Source organism: Chrysochloris asiatica, unplaced genomic scaffold (assembly GCF_000296735.1).
Source record: "Chrysochloris asiatica unplaced genomic scaffold, ChrAsi1.0 scaffold00053, whole genome shotgun sequence".
In the NCBI taxonomy this organism is placed as follows: Eukaryota; Metazoa; Chordata; class Mammalia; order Afrosoricida; family Chrysochloridae; genus Chrysochloris; species Chrysochloris asiatica.
The window spans coordinates 18274992-18297662 of NW_006408571.1; the positions used below are offsets into that span (position 1 = coordinate 18274992).

General features: G+C 42.8%; 1 non-coding gene across 1 annotated transcript; it reads left to right on the forward strand.

Moving 5' to 3' along the window:
- Positions 1 to 1649: 1649 nt before the first annotated feature.
- Positions 1650 to 1722, forward strand: TRNAV-UAC. The gene has a single exon. It is a non-coding gene; the product is annotated as a tRNA-Val (tRNA).
- Positions 1723 to 22671: the final 20949 nt, after the last annotated feature.

Consider the following 22671-nt stretch of genomic DNA (forward strand, 5'->3'; position numbering starts at 1 on the left):
CCTCCTCCAGTCTCTATTTTATAATATAATTCAAGGAAAACCAATTGCTGTTTGTTTTGATGTGTTGATGTTTGTGGCTTTATTTATGTGACAAGCCGCCCTGGGAGGGAATTCTAAACCACAGGAGCTGGAGCTGAGTCTCATGGAATATCCTGTTTGGTCCTCACTCTATTATATGAAAATCTGCCAGATGCTTTTTTTGTATCTGAGTGAAAAGTTCTTCTGAAAACCTACTTGTCAAGAGGGGGCCTTATCTGGGAAGGCTGACCTGAAGCTTGACAATAATTGTTTTTGTTGTCAAGTGCCGTCGAGTCCATTCTGACCCATAGCGACCTTGTATAGGGTTTCCAAGGAGCAGCTGGTGAGCTTGAACCGCCGATCTTGCAGTTCAAACGGCTTTGCAGTCTGGCGCATTAACCCACAGCACCACATCAGGTTAATTATTGCCAATCTGTAGGTTTGCTGCATACGATCCTCTTTTCCCTGAAGTTGGGGCCTTGAGAGACTTCTTTTATGAGCTCTGAACCCAGAGGGAGGACTTAAAGTAATGAATTTTCCTGTAATCAGATTTGCAGCCTTGTTCCCTGAACCATCTAGTCAATCGGAGAATCAAGCTCTGACGGAATGGCTCATTTGGCCACGTGTTGTGGGAGACAGAGGATTTGGCGAGTAAGCCATACCATCGTCAGCCCTGTGGTGACATTGCAAAAATGACAAGACATTTTAGAGACAGATATCTGTTTTTAGAGGGACACATTTTATTTACCAGGGGAGAATACTCTAATGGGGAATAGTCAGGAAAGAACGTGGTAGTTTTTGTTTGAAGTATCAGGTTATAACAGTCTTGCTTGTGACTGACTGGAACCTTCAGAGTTTCCTCTTAAACCTCTTCCCTATGGGAGCAGCAGGGTTTGAACATGTTTGTGAATATTTCGTTTGTTCAGTAATTTTCCAACATTCATTCATTTACTCATTCATTCTAACAACAGGAGGGTGTAGGAAAGCAGGCCATGTGATTCCTGCCTGTATTGACACACACACGCACACACACACACACACACACACACGCCCCTGTACTGTTGGAAGAAAGTAAAGTTGTTTTGAATGGAATTGTGCCCCCAGAGAAAGGAAATGTTGCAGTCCTAATTCCTGTACCTGTATGTGTCATCTTATTTGGATACAGTTTTCAGAGAAGTTATCAGTCTGTGGGTGGTAGAAATTGTTAATGTACTGGGTTACTAACCAAAGGTCAGCAGTTCAAATTCACCAGTTACTCCGTGGGAGACAGAGGAGGCTTTCTGCTCCTGTAAAGATTTACAGCCCTATACAGGGTTGCCGTGAGTCAGAACTGACTCAACGGCAAACAATAACTAACCAAAAGTTTGACGGCTCAGGTCTACCCAGAGTTGCCTTGGTAGTAAGCACTGGTGATCTACTTCCAAAGAATCATCCAGTGGAAGTCCCAAGGAGGACAGTCAGAGTTGACAATTGTTATTTTTTCATTTTGCTGGTAACCTGATCAAACAGTGGTTTAAACAAAACTGAGGTACATTTTCCTCTAGGTGGTACAGCGTTGCAATTGGGGCTTCACAAGGTTGTCAAAATCTTGGGCTATTTCTGTCATTCTGCTATGCCAACTTTAGCGAGGTGGTTCCATAGTTTAGTGGTTATCACATTTGCTTTACATGCAGAAGGTCCTGGGTTTGAGCCCCAGTGGAACCACCTGGTTATTCCTTTTGGAGTCCTGGTGTGGCAGTGTGGGTTAATGCACTAGACTGCAAAGTCAGTTTAAACTGAAAGGTTGGTGATTCAAGCCCACCAGCTGCTCCTTGGAAACCCTACACAGGGTCGCTGAGTCAGAACCTACTCCACCAACTCCACGGCACTTAACAACATATTCCAGGTGGTGACAGAAGGAAGTGGAGACAAGAAAAGGGGCGAGGGGAGGCTTCCAAATGAGTTAAGTGCCATCAAGTCAGTTCCAACTTTAAGTGATACTGTACAGGGTTTCTGAGGAGCAGCTGATAGGTTTGAACCACCAACCTTGTTGTTAGCAGCACAGACCCCTTTAAAATAATTCTCTTGAAATTCCATCTAATAATTTTTTTGACTGACCACCCCTATCTTCAAAGGAGACTGGAAATGCAGTTTTACAGCTGTGCAAATTGCCATCCTCAAAAATATAGGGATTCTGTTACTAAGAGAGGATAGAGAATGAAGAGACAGCCAACAATTATGGGTACATCCTCAAGTAAGACAATGAACAAAGAAGGAAAACACTTCCCCCTTGCCTCCAATCTTGGGTATATGTTGTTGCTTGTTAGATGCTGTTGAGTAGGTTCTAACTCATAGTGACACAACACAGTGAAACACAGCCTGGTCCTGTGCCATCCTCACAACGTTGCTACACTTGAGCCTATCGCTGTTGCCATGGTGCCAATCCATCTCATCGGGCATCTTCCTCTTTTTCCTGACCCTCCACTTTACCAAGCATGATGTCCTTCTCCAGGAACTGGTCCCTCCTGATAACAAGTCCTAAGTATGAGAAATGAAGTCTGGTCATCCTGGCTTCTAAGGAACATTCTGCCTATATTTCTTCCATGACGCATATGTTTGCTCTTCTGGCAGCCCATGGCACTTTCAATATTCTCCTCTAACATGATAATTCAAAGGCATCAATTCTTCTACGGCCTTCCTTATTCACTGTCCAGCTTTTGCATGCATATGAGGTTATTGAAAATACCATGGCTTGGGTCAGGCGCACCTTAGTCCTCAAGCTGTCGTCTTTGCTAGTGCACTATTAAGACACAAGAGCCCTGGTGTGGTTGGTACTGGAGGATAAACACTGGATTGCCTACCTCAAGGTCGGCAGTTCAATCCCACCAGCCACTCTTTGGAACCCTAGAGTGATGAGTTGAACCTGACTCGACCGCACTTAACAATAGTAACATTAACAGACAACAATAAATAAGTAAATAAACAAATCAGCTGCCGTTGACTTGATTTGAACTCATGGAAGCCCCACGTGTGCAGAGTCGAACTCCAGAGGTTTTCAAGGCTGGGATATTTTGGAAGCAGATTGTCAGGACTTTCCTCTGAGGTACTGCTGGGTGGGTTTGAACTGCCAACCTTTTCCTTAGAAACTGAACACATTAACTATTTATGCCGCTCAGAGATCTATAGAAGTTGTTGTTGTTAAGTGTTGTCAACTTGGTTCCAACTCATAGCGATCCTGTATATGATTTCTAAGGCTGTAAATCTTTTTTTTTTGTGTGTGTGAAAGAATAGTGATTTTTAATTTTGTAAAGTTTTATTGTGAATTGAGAGATAGTTTACATAGGGGAACATCAGTTTGACACTCATTGTTTCATTGCAACGATTATAATCTTTAGGCTGTAAATCTTTATGGAAGCAGAAAGCCTCATCTTTCTCTCAAAGAACAGTTGGTGGGCTTGAACTACCAACCTTGTGGTTAGCAGTCCAGTGCTTATCCTACAGAGCCACTGAGTTTCACAGAGATATACTGATAAGCAATAAATAGAAAGTCTAAAACGCAAAACTTAGCAGATTTGCTTGTAAATGTGAGAGCAAAGTTCAGACCCAGGCTAGCTGAGGAAACAGAAGCATTTTGCATGATTTTACATTTTCAGCCACCTGTATCAGTTTCAACCTGGCAATGGAGGGACCAAGACTGTGAAATCCTGGAGAGTATTATGAGGGAGGGCTATAAACCATAGCAACATTTAAAAAAATGTGTCCCACAAGATGTTGATTGATGTTACATGAAAAATGGCTCCCTGGTCAGAAAGTTTGGGAAATTTTGGTTTAAATCAAGTTAAGCAGCTTCTCTGATTGCAGAAAAATTTGGAGTCATTTTCCTTGTGAATTTTTCCCTCTAAAAGGGACCATTCCCCAAATTATTTAACCATGGAACTCACTTGTTATAGAGCAGTTCACATTATGGATAAGTGTTTGCAGAATAAACATTTAGAAAATAACAGTCTGGTCAGAAAGGACTTCTTGACACCGCTAGGTCCCAGCTCTATTTCTTCAAGTGCAGTCTCTGGACTGTCTGTATCAGAACCACTTTAACCCCATGCCAGGCCTCCTGAATCAGTCTTGAACCCAACGCCTAGAAATCTGCATATGTGCCAAACTCGAGTCATTTGTAGGCTCACTAAAGTTTGTGATCCACTAGGTGGCAGAGCTGGCCCTCTACAAATACTATACCTGCATCATCCATTTACATCCTGGTACTTTTCCCCAGCCCCCTTAAAAAACTTGTTTCTCTCATCAACGTTTAATAGCTGGATAATTCTCTCAGCTCTGTTCAAAGCTGCTTGCATTTATCTTTATTGCTGCTCCCTTTATTGATTTACTCTCACCTCTGCAATCCATCAAGCTTGGATTGCGTTTTAATCTTGTCCTCCAAAGCAGCGTAGATCCCTTCTAGCTTAGTATCATCCGGAAATCTGATTAGCTGAGTCTCGATTCCATCCTTCAAGTCATTAATGAAAATATTAAATGGTTCTGGTTTGCATGAAGAGCTCTAGGCTTCCCCAGAGATGTATGGCTCCGTATCTGGTTGGGTGTCACCTTAGGTTGCAGATTACAATCCAACTGCTCTCTTGTTGATTATTGATTCCTCATTTACAAACCATGTGTATCAGTCTGTGTAGAAAATATAAAGCATGGACATTCATTCATTCACTAAACATTAAAGTAACAAATGTGTTCACAGCATAATCAGTTTTTCCTCTCACACATATCACATATTTACCGCAGAGTGAAGAAGCTCAGACCAGGTAAGTGCATCAGAAAGACCCAGTTTTATGTAAAATGAAGGTAAGCTCCACCTTTCAGATACACCATTCTAGCTGAGCCAATATAATACCACAGTAACAGCTCGCCCCCTCCTGTTTTAAGCATTTCTTGAATGCTAGTCCCTGTTCCAGCCTCATTCAATGCTCATGGTAATCCTATGAGGTGGGTGTTGTTGTCGTAGTCTCCCTTTTCTAGATGGAAGATCTGAGACACAGACAAATGAGACACATGCAGAAGGTCCTGGCGTTGGTACATGAGAGCTAATAATACGGGTAGTCTCAGGCCAGGGCTGTTGAGCTAGATTGGTGCAGCAACTGCTGAATGAATTCTTTGGTGGGAAATGCCTATACAGCGCTCAGAACCCAGAGCTACTGGGCATGGGGCTGTTTGTTTTTCATCATTTGTCTGATTTAACGTTCTCAAACTTTTGCCTGGTCAATAGTATTGGATCCTATTGTGTAGATGAGGAGTTGGAGACTCTCAAATAAACCCCAGAGCCAAACCCAGCTCCAGCTGACTCCACAGAGGGCTGCCCTGGAGGAGACATGCTAAACAGGCATTGCTTCTGAGGTTCCCTTGGGCATTGCTTCTGAGGTTCCCTTGGACATGGGGGGGGGGGGCTGTCCATGGGTGAAGATGTACATGGCAGACATTGGATGTTCAGTCCACCCCCACTCCATCCAGAAATAGTCTCTGTGGCCTCATTCTCAATCCTGTAGTAAAGCACTGGCAAACATGATACCCACCAAACCCACCTTTCTCCAGAATTGTCTGACCTTCCTGCTGGGCTTAGCGTAGGCTTGCGAGAAGGAGGGCTAGACTGAATTGTTTTATTCAAAAAATTTACTCACTGTGGGCTGGGACTGGCTTTATTCCAAGGATATGAGCTGAACAGGACACAGCCTCTGCCCTCAGGAATGAAAAAGTTGAGTAGAACTATGCCATGTGGACTCCTGGCGTGGCGCTGTAGGTTCAGCACTGGATTACGTACCGTAAGGTCAACAGTTCAAACTCACCAGCTGCTTATCAGAAACCCTATACAGGGTCACTATGAGTCAGAACTGGCACTTAACAACAACTACAGACCTAATCCACAGACCTGGCTCTGAGATGTGACAGAGGTGGTACCAGAAGTGTGGGCCACAATCTGGATGTGAATTGTTTATGTGCTCTGGGGAAGTGGCAAGAGCAAACATGGCTTCATGAAGGAGGGGCTGGAGAGCTGGGCCCTGGAGTTGGATTCAGTGCCAACTAGGAGCTGGGATGGGGCTGCTGGGACCGGGCAGTTTAATCTCATGATCCCTAGAGCAGCTCAAGAGCAGCAATTTCTCAGTACAAATGGACTCCTCATCACATTCTCACCTCAATTCTTCAGACTCCGACCTCCACCAGGCGCTCAACAGCTGTCTCCTGGGCTTGTGGACATTCACTAGTAAGTAGCCAACCCTGGCCACAAAGGGCCAGAGCCCCCAGAATAAACAGTCGTTGTGCCATGCTTTCTTGGGAGGGAGATTGGCAGGCTTTTGTTCTCCGACTACCAAGCACTTTGTCCATTGGCCACGAGAGGGCGATGGTCGTCCGCACATTGGATATTCCCAGAGACAACCAGGAGCATTTGCCTGGAAAATCTGTGAAGTTTTGAGAAGATTATTTTGCTAAGGAAAGATGGTAAGTATTCCCCTTCACCCACCGCTAGAGCTCTTAAAAGACTTTAAACTGGCATATTGCCACCCTATGAGCAGAATGAATCCTGAGGTTGTACAAGGATACTTGAACTATACGAAATCAAGAGAACAGTGTTCAGACCTCACCTCTGATACTCGGGGGTTGTGTGTACACATACACTCTATAAAATAGGTGGATACTATTTGCCACACCTATCTCACCAGCTGGTTTTAATGAGATGGTTGTTGTGGTTGTTAGGTGCCATCGAGCCAGTTCCAACTTACTGGCTGGCCTTGTGCCATCTTCCAATCATTGTTATGACTGATCCCCTTGCTGCTGCAACAGTGTCAGTTCATCTCGTTGGAGGTCTTCCTCTTTTTTGCTGACCCTCCACTTTACCAAAAGAGGCCTTGGTAGTGTAGTGGGTTATGAATTGGGCTGCCTACTGAAAGATCAACAGTTTGAATCTACCAGGCATTTGGTGGGAGAAAGATGTGGCTTTCTGCTCCTGTTAAGATTAACAGCCTCTGAAACCCTAACCAGGGTCCCTATGAGTTGGAACTGACTCCACAGCACATACCCATCACCACCACCACTACCACTTTACCCAGAATGATGTCCCTCTTCAGGGACTGGTTCTTCTTGATAATATGTCTGAAGTATGAGAGATGAAGTCTGGCCATCCTGGCTTCTAATGAGAATTCTAGCTGTACTTCTTCCAACACCGATGTTTGTTCTTCTGGCAGTCCATGGTACTTTTAATATTCTTCTCCAACACCGTTAACTCAAATGCATCAATCATTCTACAGTCTTCCTTATTCGCTGTCAAACTTTCACATACACACGGCTTGGGTCAAGCTCACCTTAGTCCTCAAATTGACATCTTTGCTCTTGAACACTTTAAAAAGTTCTTGTGCAGATTTTTTTTTAACATTTCCACTCTGGATTTTATTTGAGAAGGTAGTTACAGTAGTGTTGGTAAGCTGGCTCGCATGCATGCAGTCAGCTGGGGACTAGGGAGGCTCTTTGCAAAGCTGAGGTGCAAGCTAAGGAAGCCAGGCAGTTTGTACCTCTTTTGATCTCCTGACAACTGCTTCCGTAAGTGTTGATTGTGAATCCAAGCAAAATGAAGTCCTTGACAACTTCAATCTTTTCTCCTTTAATAATGGTGTTATTTATTGGTCCAGTGGTAAGGATTTTTGTTTTCTTTACATTGAGGTGCAACCTATACTGAATGGTGTGGTCTTTGATCTTCCTCAATAAGTATTTTAAGTCTTCTTTATTTTCAGCAAGCAAGATTATATCATCTGCACTTTGCAAGTTATTAATGAGTCTTCCTCCAATCCTTATGCCATATTTGATGTTGAGTGCTGTAGAATTGGAACCAACTCAGAGTGACCCTGTATAGCGATTCCAAGGAGCAGCTGGTGAACTTGAACTGCCACATTCTTATTCTTATAATCCAGTTTCTTGGATTATTTGCTTAACGAACAAATTGAGTAAGTATGGTCAAAGAAAGAACACTGTCCTGGTGCTCGCCTTTCTGGATTTTAAACCATTCAGAGTCCCCTTGTTCTGTTCAAACGACTGCCTCTTGGTCTACGTCTTTAATGAGATGAAGGAAGTAGAACCCCCAAAACTCACTACTGATTCATAGTGACCCCATTAGATTCAAAGTGACCCCATTAGACAGAACAGAACTGCTCTATGGGGTTTCTGAGACTCTAAAACATTATGAGACCAGACAGCCTCATCTTTCTCCTTCTGAGCCGTTGGTGGGTTTGAACCATCAACCTAGCAGTTAGCAGCTCAATGCCTAACCCACAGCACCTCCAGGACTCCTAAAGGAAGCAAAGAGCTGCTTAAATTGTGCAGTAAGTGAAGAGTCCCTGGGTGGTGTCAGTGGCTACAGTGCTCAGCTCCTATCCAAGATGTTGAAGGTTGGAGTCTACTACAGATGCCTGGGAAGAAAGGCCTATCAATCTACTTCTGAAAAATTCACCACTGAAACCACCCTGGTGCACAGTTCTACTCAGACATACCTGGGGTCACCATCAATCAGGATTGATGGCAGCTGAGCTTTTTTTTTTTTTTTTTTTCTTAAATAATGCATTTTGGTTTTGTTGTGGAGAACATAGTTGGGGAAAAGATGAAGTTTTCTGCTCTCATAAAGATTTACAGCCTCAGAAGCCCTGTACCCAGTCACTATGAGTTAGAACCAACTCAACAGCGGCAGCAGCAGAAGCAGTGAAGGTTGTACATAGCAAACCACATACCAGTTCACCAGTTTCCACATGGACAATTCCACATGGACATTGGTTACCTTCTTTGAGATGTGCAACGAGTCTCACATGCCTTTTCTGATTTGTTCCTTCCCTATTAATGAGCAATTTGATAGGAAACTTAGAGGGCAGTGAGTTTAGGAGTCCTGGTGTGGATAAATACTGGACTTCTAACTGTAAGTTTGATAGTTCAAGTCTACCAACAGTTAGAGTCATTTTGAGTTGGAACCAGCTCCAAGGCACTTCATAATAACAATAGATCTTAAGACAGTCTAATGCTCAAGGCCAACATTCTGTATGAGTTAAGCTAAACTATTGTTTTGTTTGACAAAGACTTCAGAACCTATTTTTGTTTGAAGATTTAGAGATGATCTCAGGGCAAGAGTTCCAAGGGTTCGTCCACCTTCCATGGCTCCAGAGGTGTCCATTAAAATGCGAACTTCTGTTCTGCACTTTCCTTCATTTTGGTCAGGATTCTTCTATAGAATTCTTCTATAGAATATTTGATCAAAATATTCAGTTATGGTACCATAGCATGGTACCTCTTCTTTTGGTCTCAAAGCAAAAGAATAGCAGATAATTAGTCACACATTCCATTTCCCCTCCTATTCCTGACTCTCTTTCTTCCTCTGAGTCCTGTTTTGGTGCACTAGAATGCAAAGTCACTTTGAATCACAGGGTCAGTGGTTCAAGCTCATCAGCCGCTCGTTAGAAACCCTATACAGAGTCTCTATGAGTTGGAACTGACTCAATGGCATTTAACAACAACAACTTCTTCCTCTGTTTTTCCAGGTGAGTTGAGACCAATTGCTGTGCCTTGGATAGCATCTTGCAAGTCTTTAAGGCCCCAGGCAGTAAACAACAAACTAGGTGGTAGAACAAAAACACCACATTATCAGGCAAATTAAACCATTATGCCATGACTCTAACCTTCCAAATCAAGGAACCAAATCTCCTAAGGTGTTTGGTTTACATAAGCAGCTACTCTTTTGTTGTTGTACCTATATGTTGTTGTTGTTGTTGTTGTTGTTGTTGTTGTTGTTGTTGTTAAGTGCTGTTGAGTCAGTTCCAACCCATAGTGACCTTGTATAAAATTTCCAAGGAGCAACTGGTGAGCTTGAACTGCTGACCTTGCAGTTCAAACCTACTTTGAAGTCCGGTGCATTAGCTCATGGCGCCACACTCAGAATAGCTCACGGCGCCACACTCAGAATGTTGCTAAGTGCCCTTGAGTCAGTTTCAACCCATAGAGACCCCGTATAGGGTTTCCAAGGAGCAACTGGTGAGCTTGAACCACTGACCATGCGGCTCAAATGGCTTTGCAGTTCAGCGCATTAGCCCACAGCACCACACCCAATCTTGTTGTTAGGTGCCATCGAGTCAGTACCAACTCATAGCGACCCTATGCACAACAGAACGAAACACTGCCTGATCTGAGCCAACCTCACTATTGTTGCCATGCTTGAGCCCATTAATGCTGCCATTTTGCCAATCCATCTAGGAGGCTTCAAAGAGCCTGTGGAAAAATAGAATGAAACGTAATGGAGTATTCTTAAGACTTTTTGAAGCTTCCTTGTAGCTATTATACAACTTTTGCCAATTCAACTTTTTCGAGGCATATGATGTATTCACAACAATTGTAATAATTGGCTGTACAGCAACTGGGCTTTTAGTGTTCTCTTTTTATAAAGACAAGAAGTTTTCATCATTGAAGCTTTTCTGACTCAAGTCTATTGACACGAGCCTTCTTGCCATGGAAATGAAAGTAAAATCACTGGGAATATTAGTTTCCTCTGGCTGCCATGGTGGTGTAATGGTTAAGCGCTCATTGCTATCCAGAAGGTTGGAGGTGTGGATCCACAAGTTCCACAGGAGAAAAGTCTTGGTGATCTAAAGATTGTTGTTGTTCAGTGCCTTTGAGTCGGTTCCAACTCATAGCGACCCTGTATAGGGTTTCCAGGGAGTGACTGGTGAGTTTGAACTGCTGACCTTGAGACTCAAATGACAGTCCAGTGCTTATCCTACAGCACCACACCAGGACTCCCAGCTAAAGATTGTTGTTATTGTTAAGTACCATGGAGTCAGTTCCGACTCACTGTGCACAGGGTTTCCAAGGCTGCAAATCTTTACGGGAGCAAAAAGCCTCATCTTTCTCTTGAGGAACAGCTGGTAGTTTCAAACTGCTGACCTCAAGGTTAGCAGCCTGATTCCTAACCACTATGCTACCAGAGCTCCATGGGGAAGTCCTAGTCTGTCATATGGGGTCACTATGAATTGGAACCAAGTCAACAGTACCTAACAACAGAGTTGCTGCAACAAATGATCACAAATTGATTGTCTCAAAAATCCAGAAATGTATTTTCTCACAGCTCTGGATTAGAAGATCCAATCATATCAAGGTGTTGGCCATACATGCTCTCTCTGAAGGCTTTAGGGGAGGATCCCTTTCTGCCTCTTCCTAGCTTCTGGAGGCTTCTAGAAACCCTTGGCATTCCTTGGCTGATAGATGCATCATTCCAATTTCTGCTTCCATTGGCACATAACATTCTTCCCATGTTTCTCTTTTCTTCTTAAAAGGATGCCAATCATATTAAGTCCCATTCTAATCCAGTAAATCTTCATCTTCACGTGATTGTATTTGCAAAGACCCTATTTACAAATATGTTCATATTCACAGGGTTAGGACTTCCATGTATCTTTTTTGGGGGGAAACAATTCAACCCATAACCCTGAGTCCCTGCTCTTGTAATTTTGAGAAGGCATCTAAATTGCTTACAGAAATAAGCTGTATTTCTGCCAGCCATGTAGGAAGTGCCCAGAGCAGGTGGCTTGCCCATAAGACCTATTGGTTTGATTTGAATCGGAGTGAAAGTGACTTCCCTGAATCACATTCCTCTGTCTCCTAACTCCATCTTCAACCTCTCTGAGAGCATTTGGTTCTGCACATGGTTCTGCACTACCCTAGCCAGTCCCTGGGTGAGACAGCCCTGTGGCCACACGTCAGTCTCATAGAGTGACCCCTTCTCCTTGCTGAAGCTCTTTCCTCTCCTGGCCTTCAGCACACTATTCAGGACTGGTCAGTGTGTCTGACAGCTTTTCCCTTCTGTCCCCAGCCATCACCTTCTTCTCCTTCTCTCTAAGTCCAGGAGGTGTCCACTGCTTTGTCCTCACTAATTTCTCCACCTATGGCCACCCCTCCCATCACAGCCCATTCTGGGGATTAGGAGCTGTTCCATTATCAGGAACTAGATGAATATTTAGAGGACAGCAGTACATTAACAACTTATGTGGAGGTTGTAATGATCCACAGTGAAATATTCCCTTACCTCTTGGTGAAATTATCATTCCAAACCACGGAATACATTAGGTTTTATGATCTGCTCGCTTCTTTGGGGAAATATTAATCTTGAAATATCATCTTCATACGACAGGGCAAAGAGTCCCCTGGGGCACAAGATGTTTAAGAACGTTAACTGAGAATCAGAAATAGTTTGCGATTAATATTGGAGTTTTGTTTATGGGCACAAATAAATCCCAGGTCTAGGACTGACCTGTAAAAATCTGTCTGCAATGAAAACTCTGATTGCAAATGATGGAATAAGAAAACAATCTGAATTTAAAGAAGCGATTTGCAGTGTTTCAGTGCTAATATTTTCAGACTGTAAATATGTATGCTGTTCAAACATTCCTAGTCACCAACTAAAGTAAATATGATGGAGACCAGGATTCGTATTGCTGGTGTACAGCCACCCAAGTGTTGTTAAGTGGGTCCTGGAAATGGAGCAATGCCTTCTCTTCTCCCCATCATCAGTGTGGGGATCTGGATGTGGGCCTGAGAGAGGAAAGATGTGCTGGGATTTGGAGACTTGCATCACTGGAAGTAGAATGGCCGCAGATCCTCACGGGAAGAGCACTGATTTGGGAGTAAGAAGACCCATGCATGTTTGCCTCTTCACTTGATGGCCCTTGTTGGCCAACTTGTCATAGCTCTTCTTTGTATAAAACTCTTCACAGACTTCCTGTGACTCGAGGACAAAGTCTGACCCTCAGGATTCTCCTCACGTTTACCAGTTGCCCTCACGTTGATTCCACCTCTGTGTGTCAGTACAGCTGTGCGTCATAGGGTTTTCAATGGCTGATCATTCAGAAGCAGATTTCCAGGATGATCTTCTGAGTTGGAATGGAGACTCCAATATTTCAGTTAGCAGCTGGGCTCTTAACGTTTGCACCACGAACTCTGGAGTTGCTTTAGACTCCTGGTGAAGCCACGTGATAGAGCAGAACTGCCTCGCTGGGTTTCCTAGGCTCCGTTACAAAAGCACAAAACCAGGGCATTCACCCATGGAGCTGCTGCTGAGTTCCAACCACCAACCTTTGGGTTAGCAGATGAATGCTTCACCACTGTTCCACCAAGACTCCTTCTGCAGGCTTCTCCTTCTTTTTAATCAAATAAGTACATGAAGCAAACATTCTTTGTGTGTGTGTATTTTTTTACTTTGTTTTGCCAATTTTAAGCTACAAGTGAATTTTCTAGTTGACTGACTCTACAGAGCAGGGGCAGGATGAGAAGGTTGAGATTCTGTGTAGTTTCATTTTCTGGGTACATGGCTATAAGATTGACACCTGAGAATGTGCACCTCCTTCATTTTTTTAAAACTGTCTTCCCCATCTCCCAAGTAAACATGTCTACCCACTTGTTGTTAGGTGCTGCCCAGTTAGTTCTGCCTCATAGCGACCCTATGCACAACAGAACGAAACACTGCCTAGGCCTGCACCAATCTCACAACCACTGTTACACTTGAGTCCATTGTTGCTGCCACTGTGCCAATCCATCACACTGGGGGTCTTCCACTTTTTCACTGACTCTCCACTTTACCAAGCATGAGATATCTGAAGAATGAGAGAGTCTTACCATCCTGGCTTCCAAGGAGTATTCTGTTTGTATTTGCTCCAACACAGATTTGTTTGTTTTTCTGGCAGTCCATGGTACTTTTAATAGTCTTCTCCAACACCATAACTCAAATGCATCAATTCTTCTACAGTCTTCTTTATTCATTGTCCAATTCTCACATGCATATAAGGCTATTGAAAATATCATGGCTTGGCGTTGAAGAGCAAAGATGTCAACTTGAGGACTAAGGTGTGCCTGACTCAAGCCATGGTATTTTCAATAACCTCACCTTTATGCAAAAGCTGGACAATGAATAAGCAAGACCATTGAAGAATTGATGCTTTTGAGTTATGGTGTTGGAGAATACTGAAAGTGCCATGGACTGCCAAAAGAACTAACAGATCTGTGCTGGCAGAAGTTCAGCCAGAGTGTTCCTTGGAGGCCAGGATGGCCAAATTTCCTCTTCATACTTCAGACATATTGTCAGGAGGGACCAGTTGCCGGAGAAGGTCATCATGTTTGGTAAGGTGGAGAGTCAGAGAAAAAGAGGAAGACCCCCAGCGAGATGGATTGGCCAAGTGGCAGCATCAATGGGCTCAAGCGTGGCAACAATTGTGAGGTAGGCCCAGGACTGAGCAATGTTTCATTCTGTTGTGCATAGGGTTGCTATGAGTCAGTACTGATTCGATGGCACCTAACAACAACAACAATTAATACATGAGGAAGTCCCAGTGTGGACTGTAGGATAAGCACTGGACTTCAAGGTCAGCTTGAACTGCAAGGTCAGTGGCTCAAGCTCACCAGTTGTTCCTCAGAAACCCTATACAGGGTCACTATGAGTCAGAACTGACTCGACAGCACTTAACAACAATTAATAGAGGGTTCGAACACTAACTTTCAACATTTTACAGAAGTTGAAATGTAAAGGAAAGAGAGGGCATATGGCTAAAGTGTGAAGGCTATATTTGAGGACAGAGCCATTCATTAATTCCAATATAACTGAGTATTTACTGTGAACAGGAATTGGGGAGACAAAGTCGAGCTCAAAGGAACTTTTTTCCTAAGATTCAAGAAATCAGATCAGTACTTTCAGCCAATTACACCAGATCCACTCTCACACTTTTAAAAGAGATGGACGAGGACATTATTTATTTTACATTAGGGCCCATAGGCCAGAGATTAAGCCTGGTTGTGACATTATAGCCATGTGACTGTGGACAAGGTTAATGAAACTTTCTGTGCTTTAGTTTCCTCATCTGCAAATTGACATACCAATCTCAGAGGCTTGTACTGAAGATTAAAGTGTGTAGGTATAGAGTCTGTACGTCAGCAACTTGTATATACTTATTTTGGTGATCTGTTATTAAAGTATGATTTAAAGAGAGGGAAGAAAAAAAAAAAAAAAACATGGCTTGGGTCAGGTGCACTTAGTCCTCAAACTGACATCTTTGCTCTTGAACACTTAAAAGAGGTCTTGTGTAACAGCTGTGCCTAATGTAATATGTCGTTTGATTTCTTGACTGCTGTGTTGATAATGGATCCAAGCTGTGTTGGACAACTTCCATCTTTCCTCCATTTATCATGATGTTATTTACTGGTCCAACTGTGAGGATTTTTGGTTTCTTTACATTGAGGTGCAATCTATACCTAAGGCTGTGGTCTTTGATCTTCACCAGTAAGTATTTTAAGTCCTCTTTGCTTTCAACAAGAAAGGTTGTATCATCTGCATATTGCAGGTTGTTAATAAATCTTCCTCCAATCCTGATGTCATGCTCTTCTTCATATAATCCAGATTCTCTGATTATTTGCTCCGCAAACAGATTGAAAGAATGCAATCCTGGTGCACACCTTTTCTGGTTTTAAACCAGTGTCCCCTTGTTCTGTTCAAACAACTGCCTCTTGTTCTATATACAGGTTCCTCATGTGCACAATTAAGTGTTCTGGAAAAACCACTCTTTGCAATGTAACCCATAGTTTGTCATTATCCACATAGTCAAAATCCTTTGCATAATCTGTAAAGCACAGGTAAATATCTTTCTGGTAGTCTCTGCTTTCAGCCACGATCCATCTGACATCAGCAAAGATATCCCTCATTCCATGTCCTTGTTTGAATCTGGCTTGAACCTCTGGCAGTTCCTGTCATTGTACTATTGCAGCCATTCTTGAATTATCCTTAGCAAAACTGTACTTGCATGTGGTATTAATAATATTGTCCAATGATTTTCTGTTGTGTCATCTCTCTTTGGGATGGGCGCAAATAATGGATTTCTTCCAATCATATGGACAGGTAAGTTGTCTTCCAAATTTCTTGGCATAGTTGAGTGAATTACTCCAGTGCTGAATCAGTTTATTGAAAGATTTCAATTTGTAGTCCATCAATTCAAAGAGCCTTGTTCTTTGCCAATGGCTTCAGCACACCTTGGACTTCTTTCTTCAGTACAATTGGCTTTTAATCATATGCAACCTCTTGAAATGATTGAACATTGACCACTTCTTTTTGGTACAGTGTCTTTATGTATCCTTTCCATCTTCTTTTGATGTTTTCTGCATCATCCAATATTTTGCCCACAGAATTTCTCCAATATTTCAGGGTGAGGCTTAAATTTTTTCTTCAGTTTTTTCAGTTAGAGAAATATTGAGTGTGTTCTTCCCTTTTGGGTTTCTAACTCCAGGTTTTTGTGTATTTCATTATAATACATGACTGTCTTCTTGACTACAGCCCCCCTGACTGGGCAGGTGACTAACCGCCAGGTGAGATGTAGATAGAAAGAAGTGAGACACTTGTGAGTTCAGACCTTGACAACCAATATGTATTTTACGGTCTCTTGTCCTCCTATAGTCTTCCGTGAGAAGAACGTGTCCAAGGAGAACATGGAACCACATGGAGCAAATCTGAGACCAAGCCCAGCTGGCCTACAGCTTGAAGCAGAGCTGCCCAGCAAGGCCATGAGGAAAATAAACACTTGCAGTTGTAAAAACACTGAGTTTTGAAGTGGTTTGTTATACAGCATCATGGTAGCAATTGCTCACTAATACACCATCCCAGCTTGGGACTGAATCTCAGAGAGGAAGTACGGGTACAAGAAATCCCCTGAATTAAAACATAAGATTATCAGGGCCTCTCAGAGAATTCCCCACTTGGCAAAATGCCATGTCTGATATGGCACAGACATGGTAAAGCAGCAGTACAGGAGCCAGAGGTCTGGAGAGATGGGGCAGAGGTCGTGCTCCTAAGTAGATATCCTATCCTTGGATGGTGTGCCACTGCCTTGGTTCCGACGCAAAGCGACCCAGTATAGGGCTTCTCAGGCAGCAACTCTTTACAGGAGCAGAAAGCCTCAGCTTTCTCCTGCAGACCAACTGGTAGATTCGAACTGATAACCTTGCGATTAACAGCCCTGCTCATAATCCACACTACCAGAGCTCCTATATTCTTGAATAGAGAGATCCAGGAATCCCCACGTGCCTAATTGGCCTGTATCATTTAGGGGTCAGAGAAAAAGAGGAAGACCCCCAGCGAGATGGATTGGCAAAATGGCAGTATCAATGGGCTCAAGCATGGCAACAATTGTGAGGTTGGCCCATGACCGGGCAGTGTTTTGTTCTGTTGTACATAGGGTCGTTATGAGTTGGTATCGACTCAAGGCACCTAACAACAACAAAAAATGTCCATGCCCTAATCCCTGGGATTTTGCTAGCATTAGTTAAATATATTGAGAGGGGGAGTTTGTTGCAGATTTTTTGATGGGCTTGATGTGATCACAAGGCCTTTATAAGAGACAGAAGTTCAAAGGGAGGAGAAGGTCAGCTGACAGGAAGCAGAGATGGCTGTGATTCATTCAGCCTTGAGATGATACAACCTTGCTTGCTGAAAGTGAAAGAGGACTTAAAACATTTACTGATGAAGATCAAAGAGCACAGCCTTTGGTATGGATTACATCTCAATGTAAAGAAAACAAAAATCCTTCCCACTGGACCAATAAACAACATTCTTATCAATGGGGAAAAGATTGAAGTTGTCAAGGACTTCATTCTTCTTGGATCAACTATCAACACTCACAGAAGCAGCAGTCAAGAAATCAAATGACATATTGCATTAGGCAAATCTGCTGCACAAGGCCTTTTTAAAGTGTTAAAGAGCAAAGATGTCAGCTTGAGGACTAAGGTCCACCTGACCCAAACCATGGTATTTTTGATAACCTCATATGCATGCGAAAGCTGGACCGTAGAAGAATTGAATGCATTTGAGTTATGGTGTTGGAGGAGAATATTGAAAGTGTCATGGGCTGTCAATAGAACAAGCTGATCTGTGTTAGAAGAAGTGCAGCCAGAGTGCTCCTTGGAGGTCAGGATGGCCAAACTTTGTCTCTCACACTTCGGACATATTGTCAGGAGGGACCATTCTCTGGAGAAGGATATCATGTTTGGTAAGGTGGAGGGTCAGAGAAAAAGAGGAAGAACCCCAGCAAGATGGATTGGCCAAGTGGCAGCATTGATGGACTCAAGCGTGGCAACAGTAGTGAGGTTGGCCCAGGCTCGGGCAGTGTTTCATTCTGCTGTGCATAAGGGTTGGTACTGACTCGATGGCACCTAACAACAACAACAAGTCTTAAGCCCGGGAATGCCAGCAGCCTTTAGAAGCAGGAAGAGGCTTGGAATGTATCCTCCCTTGGAGGCTACAGAAGGAACCAGGCTGATACTAGCCCTGAAAGACTCATTGTGGACTTCTGATCTCCAAAACTGTGAGACAACAGACTAACGCTGCTTTGAATTGCTCTGTTTGTGATGGTTGGTTACAGCGACATTAGAAATCAAATAGAAGCTGGAAGCAATGTAGTGATCCAACAATCAGGGCTTGTGTGGTAGAATCCTGTTTTTGTAATGAAAGTCACTGAAAACTATGGGAAACATCAGCCAAACAATAGGGGGTTTATCAGGTGAACAATAAAACCAGGTTGGTCTACACTCCTTAGAACCATCAACCATAGGAGCAGATGAAAAGGGCAGCATTTGCCTAGGACAAAGCTCAGAATGCAGGAAGGGTAGGAAAGAAGGATGAATGGAAGTAGTAAACACAGGAAGGAAGTGGCAAGAAAACCGACGTGAGTATCACAATCAATGTCACAAAACGTAATCGACATAAATTATTGGATGGATGGAAAAAAACTTGTTCTGTAAACTTTCACTCCAATTATAATAAAAAGTTAAAAGAAAGAAATAAATCTATGGGAGACAGTCTTAGAAGTTTGGGCTTTGGAGGTGAACTAGACTGACAGTCTGACTCTTGTTTTTATACTGACCAACTGTTGCAATCCTGGGCTAGGGACTTAACCTCTTTAAGCCTCAGTTTTCATCTGTAAAATGGGGAGATCTACATTAGAATTTTGTTGTGCTGGCACATAGAAACCCTCACTAAATACTAATTTCTGTCATCATTATTATTATCACAGAAAAGTAACAGTCATTTCAGGGTGAGAAGGACTTATTTTTTTCTTGTGGATTTTCTGATTTTTCTATAGTGAACATACAGTTCCTTTGGAGTAAGGGGGAAAATAAAGAATGCCAACAAAACACTAATAGAGAAGAATCTGAACATTTTTAGGGATTTTAAGTTGTCTATTTAATTTTCCAAAAAGGAACTAGCTCTGTCTGCTTCTTTGGCAATGCTTTGATGACTTCAGTTTTAACAGCAAATAAGTGTTTTCCATCACAGACACACAAAACCAGTCCCTAAGCTGTGGCATTCATGTCGATTCTGACTCATGGCTACCTTCCATGCTACAGGGTAGAACTGAGCACCATAGGGTTTTCTTGGCTGTAATCTTAATGGGAGCAGATTGTCAGGACTTGTTTCCATTGCGACACTGGGTGGGTTTGAACCTCCAACCTTTCAGTTGGTAGTCAAGCACAGTTTGTGCCACCTACCAGTTCCTTAAAATCTTTTCTTTTTTGGTTCAGGGCATATGTTCTGCTTTCCATCATGCAGACGGTTTGTCCAGATGGTTTGCCCCCCAGGTCTTGATGTAGGAGGGTTCCTACATGAGGGGAAGCAGGCGCACAAAACTGAGAAAGCGTGTGCTGGGCGTGGGAAGCTAGACCTTCTGGAGAATAGAGGGCAGGCTAGAGCATCTTAGGACAGAGGGCAGGGAATTAGAGACCCCTTCTGGGAAAATAGGCCCTCATTTGATATTTGACTCTGGGAGGAAATAAATCAATGATAAAGTGTGATTTTAAGCAAATTGCATTTACTTAAGACAGGAACGACTTGATGTTTCTTTGCAAATGGCTTAAAACTGTGTCTTTATTTAGTTATGCAAATATTAGCAGGCAAAGAAAATTTTATTTTTAATATTCACCAAACATATTGCCAGGAAGACTAGAGAATGGATTTGAGAAGGAGGTGGTAGGTGGATGAAGAGGAACACAAAATGAATGAATCAAGGTCATTAATTTCAATGAGCTTTTTTACTTGAACATTTTTTTTTCATGTTTGCCTTATCTCTCTCCATTTCCTTTTAAAATGTTTTGTGAAACCATTTAAAACTAATTTCCAGATAGCATGACTCTTAATCCCCAGCATAAATCTCCTATATCACCATAGTACCATCATCACTAAGAATATTAACATTAATTCTGTATCATTGAAAATAGGACCTATTATTCAAATACCTCCAAAATAGATTTTATAGCTCTGTGTATATCTATTAATAATCCATTGTGTTTGTTTTTGCTTTGTTTTGCTTTTTAATGACCTGAAGTAAAAACGGACCCTGTGGAGTCTTTCTCCTCTATCCTCTGGGGTTGTTGTGAGTTGGCATCAGTAGCAATTGGATTGGGCTGATGAGCCCTGCTAAGCTATTTGAATCCACCAACAGTTCTGGGGGAAGAAAATGTGCCAGTCTGCTTACATAAAGATTGACAGCCTCGGAAGCCTTATGGGGCAGTTCTACTCTGTCCTTTTCAGTCACTATGAGTGAGACTGATAAGTTTCAGCTGATCTTTGATCTGTATATTACATGCATTGTAGGGTCCTGCTTAAAAGAGAATCACCAGGATCAAGATCACAGTAGAAGGTCTAGGACAGAGAGGGAAGAAAAAAAATGTAGAAGAAAATTCAGAATCATAAAATAAATAAATAAAAGACCAGATTTACTGGTTCCTGATAGAGACTAGGTGAGCCCCTGAGACAGTGTCCAGTGGACACCCTTCAGACCTGGAACTGAACCCACTTCTAAGGGTCAACTTCATCCAAACAATAAATAACAACAGGAAGGAAAGCACTCTTTAGTACAACCAACCATAGCAGGCCAAAAAGGCAGCTTTTGCCCCCAAACAAAGCTCAGAAAGCAGGAAGGGGCAGGAAAGAATATTGCTGATGGGGAACCCAAGAATGAAGGGTGTGTTGCTACATTGAGGAAATGCAAAATGTGTATAAACTGTTGAATGGAAAGCTAGTTTGCTTTGTAAATTTTCACTCAGAACTACAAAACAAAAAAGTAAAAGAAGGCCGAGGCTCTGTGGGACTTGCTTTGCACTCTCGTATTTAGTGCCATCAAGCACCAGGTCTTACAAGAAAAGCTGAACCCTTTCCAACTCCCCTTTCAAACAGCACCCAGAAGGAGCTTTAGGTCCCATTCAGAGAGTATGAAGCACGGAGTAATAACTTGGGTTCTTTGGTCCCTCTGCAGCTGGCAATCTTGAACCGATACCATTCCATTCAATAAGCATTTCCAGTGTTTACCATGCGTGGACTTCTGGTGTGGTGCTGTAGGGTCAGCACTGGACTTTGAACCACAACATCGGCAGTTTCAAACCCTCCAGCAGCTCCTCAGAAACCCTATACCGGGGAGCTATGATCTGAACCAACTCAACAGCACTTAACAACAACACTTGTGTTACTTTGTTAAATGCTCCCAGACACTTTCTAGAGCAGTGACTTGGGTTTTAGTCCACTGGGACTTAGTCCACTTAGTCCAAATATTATTCTTTCTTTCCTTTAAATCATCTTTGGACTCTTAAGTTCTTGTTGTTGTGTCTCCTTTCCCTGAAATCTTTCCTCTCCCCCTCTATCTTTACCACAACTCCTTCCTTTACTGTGGCCAATCATAATGACAATGAACTTTCAAGTAGACTGAGCTCCCTGGGGTTCAAACTATGGCCAATCATAATAACAAGGAACTGATTGCATGTTCATTACAGGTAAACCCCAAGGGAGATTCTCATTACTCCTCACCCATGAGACAGATGTATTGCATAGGGTACTTTATGCTGCTTGTAGCAGAAAACTGAACCATGTGTGTGAACCTTGTGTACGCGAGGACAGGTATACCTTATCTAACAGGCTATCTGTGGGAAGATGCTGTTGTCCTTACTACTGCCATCCAAGGATGGTATCAAGGACTCCAGCCTTCTGCTCGGCCATCCTTCCTTGGCTTTTCCATCTTAGGTTTTTCTTTCATGATTGCAAGATGGCTGTTGAGCTTTCCATTTGCATTCAAAGGCAGAAAACAAGGCAAAGGCTATGTACGATTGTGAGAGCCTTTGGTTCCTTGTGCGCATCTCTCTTTAGAACAAGAATGTCTTTTCCAAGAACTCCACTGCACAATCATCCTCTAAACTTACTGATCTAAAATGAGATACATGGTCACTAGCTGCAAGAGAGACAGGAAAGCTGGTGTTTAGCTTTTTTAGCCTCTAGAGTTGTGCTGATGTGGTGCCACAGGATAAGTACTTGACCTCAAGGTCGGTTTGAAGCGCAAGGTTGGTAGTTCAAACGTAACCAGCCACTCCTCGGAAACCCAGTACAGGGTTGCTATGAGTCAGAACCAACTTGGTGGCACTTTAGCAACAACACAAAAACATAGTTGTACTATTCTAGAGTTCTGGCGGCACTGTGAGTTAGCTGTTGTATTGTTAACTGCCAAGGAAGTAGTTCTAACCCACCATCTGTTCCACAGGACAAAGTGAAGCTGTCTGCTCCTATAAAGACTTCTCAGAAACCCAATACAG